The sequence below is a fragment of the Trematomus bernacchii genome, unplaced genomic scaffold, assembly GCF_902827165.1.
Source record: "Trematomus bernacchii unplaced genomic scaffold, fTreBer1.1, whole genome shotgun sequence".
In the NCBI taxonomy this organism is placed as follows: Eukaryota; Metazoa; Chordata; class Actinopteri; order Perciformes; family Nototheniidae; genus Trematomus; species Trematomus bernacchii.
The window spans coordinates 349,446-355,246 of NW_022987737.1; the positions used below are offsets into that span (position 1 = coordinate 349,446).

General features: G+C 40.6%; 1 non-coding gene and 1 pseudogene across 1 annotated transcript; both read left to right on the plus strand.

Moving 5' to 3' along the window:
* The first annotated feature begins 632 nt into the window (after positions 1–632).
* The window catches only part of LOC117495035, a 16,158-nt pseudogene continuing 10,989 nt past the window's right edge, over positions 633–5,801 (plus strand).
* Positions 3,911–3,993, plus strand: trnal-uaa. Its single transcript has one exon. It is a non-coding gene; the product is annotated as a tRNA-Leu (tRNA).

Sequence of the window (5,801 nt, forward strand, 5' to 3'; positions counted from 1 at the left end):
TGACAATAAAGAACCTTGAACCTTGAATACTAAGACTTAATATCTCAAATCTCTTACATTTAAAAACAATGGGAAAATATTTAACTAATGAACGATTTCTCGAGATAATGTAAAAATGTCTCATAACAATAATAAAAAAAACGTTTTAAAATAATAAATATCTTTAATTGATAAAAAAACGTTTTAAAATAATAAATATCTTTAATGAATGAAAGACGTTCTCAATAAATTGGCAAACTTAATTAAAACCATGAAAAACTCGTTATGCGTGTTATTATTTATTAATTGTTTTTAGTTACTAAGTTAGTATTTTGAGACATGTTTATTTATCATAGTTTTAACGTGGTTTTTTTACACTTCTTTGTATTTTTAGGAAAACGTTTTTTTATTTTGAATTATCATTATAATAAAATATTAAATTATTTAAATAAGTTTGTCATTATTTACAAAAAACATTTTCATTGAGTAAATATTATTGAACTTTTATTAAGATTTAAAAAAAATATTATTAGTAAAGTTTTTTATTCTTTTTTAAAATGTTTTTATTACTAAAAGAACGTTTTTTTTAACATTTTGAATTTCTTCTGAATACCCCCCCGCCCCCCCCCCAGCTGACCCCCCCTTGGAGCCCCGCCCCCCCCCGGATGACGAGGCAGCAGATCCTCACTTTGATCTCCGTCGCCTCGGTCAACTTCTCCTCCATGATCTGCTACTCCATCCTGGGGCCCTTCTTCCCCACTGAGGTGAGCAGAGGTCACATGATGACAACATGATGATCACATGACAAAGGCTAGTTAGAGGACTGAACCATCAGTGTATTGATCCACTGATCCGATAGTATAGATTAGTGGCGCAGTGGGTTAGAGCGTTGATCATCAGATCAAGGGGGTGAACTCCAGTTCGAAACCCGCCCACTGCGTCAGGCCGTTGTGTCCTTGGGCAAGACACTTCACCCGAATGTGCTCCTGTGGATAATGTCCACAGTAATGACTCTTACATGTCTCATATGTGTAATGTGTAATTGTAAAGCGCTTTGAGCACCTGCAAAAGCGCTCTAATAAAAAATGTGATGCATTATTATTATTATTATTATTATTATTATTAAAGTTCCCCTATTATACTCTTTCTCAACTCTATATCCCAGGTCTCAGATATATACAGAGCCTGTCTCTGATTGGCTGAAATACCAAACAGATCATTGCAGCATTACCCATAATCCCCTCTGTTTCAGCCCTGTTTCCAAAGTGCTGATTCTCTGTCTGTTACTTTAGATGAAAATAAGGAGCCCCTCCCCACGCCCCTCTGAGAGAGATTTGGTTAAAAAGAACACAATAGCCGCGTTCACACCAAGGGCGCCGGAAGCGGGGGGGCCAGGGGGCCATTGGCCCCCCCACTTTTGAGCCATGCCCTACATTTTCGCAGCGGCGGATGCCGCAGAACACTGTACAAATCCCGTTTCAATAATTCCCCTCTACTCTAAAGTCGCATCTAAAACGCGATCTGATCTAGCTGTGTATATTTTGGTATTTTTTATTGTTATATTCAATCTCATTAGCTACAGGCATTTTTGAAGCTTGAAAAGGGAAGATGACAGCTCTCACTCGCCACTCTGCTGTTCCACAGCGCCGCTTCCCCTCCCTCTGCTGAAATTATGAATGTAAGGCGTATAGTAATCATATATAACACGGCAGGGTCCGTTACAGTTTGTTTGTATCTGATTTCAAATAAACAAAGTCTTGGCTTTCAGAATATGAAACTTGTTTCGGCAAATTCAGATGATAAATACAACTTTGAAGCTTGTAACGGCATAATTACAAGCAGAGAACGGAGTAACGTAACGTCACAGCAGGCATAACAACAGCCGGTGTTTCTCGTGAGTGATTTCCCAGGGAAACAAACACAATACACACAAACGCAAAAATACACAAATACACACACGTATACACACACACTCGCGGGCTTCCCCCAGACCAGTAATCCAAACGAAAATATCTTCCCTCCGTTACTACTTTGATAATTTGCTCCGCTTCCAGAGAAGAGGAAACTTTAAAGGCCTTTTTCTCAAAATGATGACTCGGTGACAGTCATTATATAATGTGACATATTTTGCTTAATATTCGGAGTACAACAACAATCCTGATATCATTAGAAAGCTAGGAATCTCCTCTTTCCAACAGTGTATGCAACTCAAAATGTGTCTTCGGGTCAATGCGACTGATTTCGATGGAGCAGGTTTGCATTAGGTAAAATAAAGCAGGCAGACATAACAGGAAGAATATGTACATTTTAACCCAATCAAATAGGACATTGTCACACCATTCAAATGTATCCATGTAAATTACAACCAATAAAAAAGCTTAGATTTGTTTATTTGTTACGTTGTTTAGTTTATTTGTTACGTTGTTCTGTGTGTGTCAGCCGTTAACCAGATAGAAAGAATAGATACACTTGCAAACAAGTCAGAAGAACCAGCGCAGAAGAAAACTAAATACAGTCAATCTAAACTTACATTTAACAACTGGAAGGTCACATCCCTGACATCCACTTCTCCGGAGCCTGGACCTTCATCAATCATAGAAGAACCAGCGAAGCCAGATAAACCCAAAAGCAGCAGCTCTGGTATGAGGTGTGACACAGGTGTGTCTCTGCGGCCGCAGAGACTGTCAAAACCGCCGCCGCCACCGCCGCCGCCGCTGGTTGCTGATTGGCTAATGGTTACTCAAGCCAAAACATCGTGATGACATCATAAAGTGGCCAAAATCTGATCAGCTCATTTTCAGACAGGTTTTTATATAAATGGATCAAAAAGAGAGAGAATCTTTGTTCCTGAAACTTTCAGAGTCTCTTTCCACAGAGGGGACACATGTTGATGAAGAAGAGACATGAAGAAGAGGGGACACATGTTGATGAAGAAGAGACATGAAGAAGAGGGGACACATGTTGATGTAGAAGAGACATGAAGAAGAGGGGACACATGTTGATGTAGAAGAGACATGAAGAAGAGGGGACACATGTTGATGTAGAAGAGACATGAAGAAGAGGGGACACATGTTGATGAAGAAGAGACATGAAGAAGAGGGGACACATGTTGATGTAGAAGAGACATGAAGAAGAGGGGACACACGTTGATGTAGAAGAGACATGAAGAAGAGGGGACACATGTTGATGTAGAAGAGACATGAAGAAGAGGGGACACATGTTGATGTAGAAGAGACATGAAGAAGAGGGGACACATGTTGATGTAGAAGAGACATGAAGAAGAGGGGACACATGTTGATGTAGAAGAGACATGAAGAAGAGGGGACACATGTTGATGAGAAGAGACATGAAGAAGAGGGGACACATGTTGATGTAGAAAGAGACATGAAGAAGAGGGGACACATGTTGATGTAGAAGAGACATGAAGAAGAGGGACACATGTTGATGTAGAAGAGACATGAAGAAGAGGGGACACATGTTGATGAGAGAAGAGAAATGAAGAAGAGGGGACACATGTTTATGTAGAAGAGACATGAAGAAGAGGGGACACATGTTGATGTAGAAGAGACATGAAGAAGAGGGGACACATGTTGATGTAGAAGAGACATGAAGAAGAGGGGACACATGTTGATGTAGAAGAGACATGAAGAAGAGGGGACACATGTTGATGTAGAAGAGACATGAAGAAGAGGGGACAGCATGTTGATGTAGAAGAGACATGAAGAAGAGGGGACACATGTTGATGTAGAAGAGACATGAAGAAGAGGGGACACATGTTGATGTAGAAGAGACATGAAGAAGAGGGGACACATGTTGATGAAGAAGAGACATGAAGAAGAGGATTTTAAATAATAGGGACCTTTAAGACAGACTGTAATGACACTTCTTTATTTATTTGTGGATACTATAATGACATTTTATACAAACATGCACCAGGATGGCCGAGTGGTTAAGGCGTTGGACTTAAGATCCAATGGACATCAGTCCTCGTGGGTTCGAACCCCACTCCTGGTAGACTGAGGATGTTTTAATCCAGGTATCAGGAACACCTGGACAAGTATAGGTACAGGTATTATTTCTGCATCTCTTAGAGTTTCTGCATCTCTCAGAGTTTCTGCATCTCTCAGAGTTTCTGCATCTCTCAGAGTTTCTCTGTTTCTGCATCTTTGTTTCTGCATCTCTGTTTCTGCATCTCTTAGAGTTTCTGCATCTCTGTTTCTGCATCTCTTAGAGTTTCTGCATCTCTGTTTCTGAATCTCTGTTTCTGCATCTCTTAGAGTTTCTGCATCTCTTAGAGTTTCTGCATCTCTGTTTCTGCATCTCTTAGAGTTTCTGCATCTCTTAGAGTTTCTGCATCTCTGTTTCTGCATCTCTTAGAGTTTCTGCATCTCTCAGAGTTTCTGCATCTCTCTGTCTGAGAGAGGGGAGAGAGACTCCCTAAAGACACGGACACACCAATCTGACACCAAAGAACGGACCCCGACTGTTGCATCGCCTCGCGTCTCTGCGTCTTGGCCATGTGTCGCAATGGAACACACCGCAAAGACTTCAGCCGACAGCCAAGTAGCACTGTTTTTATTGATCATATCTCCTGTTATTATTGATCATATCTCCTGTTATATCTCCTGTTATTATTGATCATATCTCCTGTGTTATTATTGATCATATCTCCTGTGTTATTATTGATCATATCTCCTGTTATTATTGATCATATCTCCTGTTATTATTGATCTTGTCTCCTCTCAGGCGGTGAAGAAGGGAGCGAGTCAGACGGTGATCGGTTTAATCTTCGGCTGCTACGCCATCTTCAACCTCATCGCCTCGCTCATCATGGGCAAATATGTGCGTTCATGTCTTCATTATTTAATATTATTATATATATATTATTACTAATTACAGTTTGCTGTGTGTGTGTCAGATTGTTCAGATTGGAGCGAAGTTCATGCTGGTGGCGGGACTGTTTGTTTCGGCGGGATCCACCATCATGTTCGGGTACGTGTCTGTCATCAATTCAAATAAATAATAATACAACAATTTAAAAAGAGAGAAAAAGGTTCAAATATTTCAAGAACAAAAGTTGATTAAATGTAAAAAATGTACAGGAAGCAGTTATAATGTTTGGTGGAAACAAATCATAATATTTAAAAGAGGGAAAAAAATGGAAGTACATTTTTTATAGAAATTAAGTTTCAATAATGTCAGTAATACATTTTAATATTAGGATGTAAAAGTAGTCTAAGTGAAGCGCTCTCTGAACCCTAACCCTGTGTATTCTCTCCCCCCTCAGGCTGCTGACCCGCGTCCCCCCCGGCGCCCCCTTCATCGCGCTCTGCTTCGTGGTGCGTTCAGTGGACGCAGTCGGTCTCGGCGCCGCCTGCACCTCCTCCTTCGCTATCACCGCTCAAATCTTCCCCAACAACGTGGCCACTGTGCTGGTGAGGAGCACAAAGAGCATTATTATTAGTATTATTACAGCATGAGGCCTGAGGGGGGGGGGGGGGGGGGGGGGGGGGTTAGGGTCTCTCTGTCTGCATGGGTTCCTTCAATACTGCTTTATTCTCAGAGTTTAGATGTTCTATCTTCACGGCCTACTGTATTTCTTCTACTTTTTAATGCTGCTTTAATTCTATTTGAGATGTTTAAATTCTAGAATTGTTTATTTCTGCTCTTTAATTTCTACGTGCAATGCCTTGTTTTGTTTTGTTGTCTTTTATGCTGCTGCAATGCTAACATTTCCAAATTGGGATCAATAAAGAGAGAGAGGGAGGTGAGGGAGAGAGAGAGAGAGAGAGAGAGAGAGAGAGAGAGAGAGAGAGAGAGAG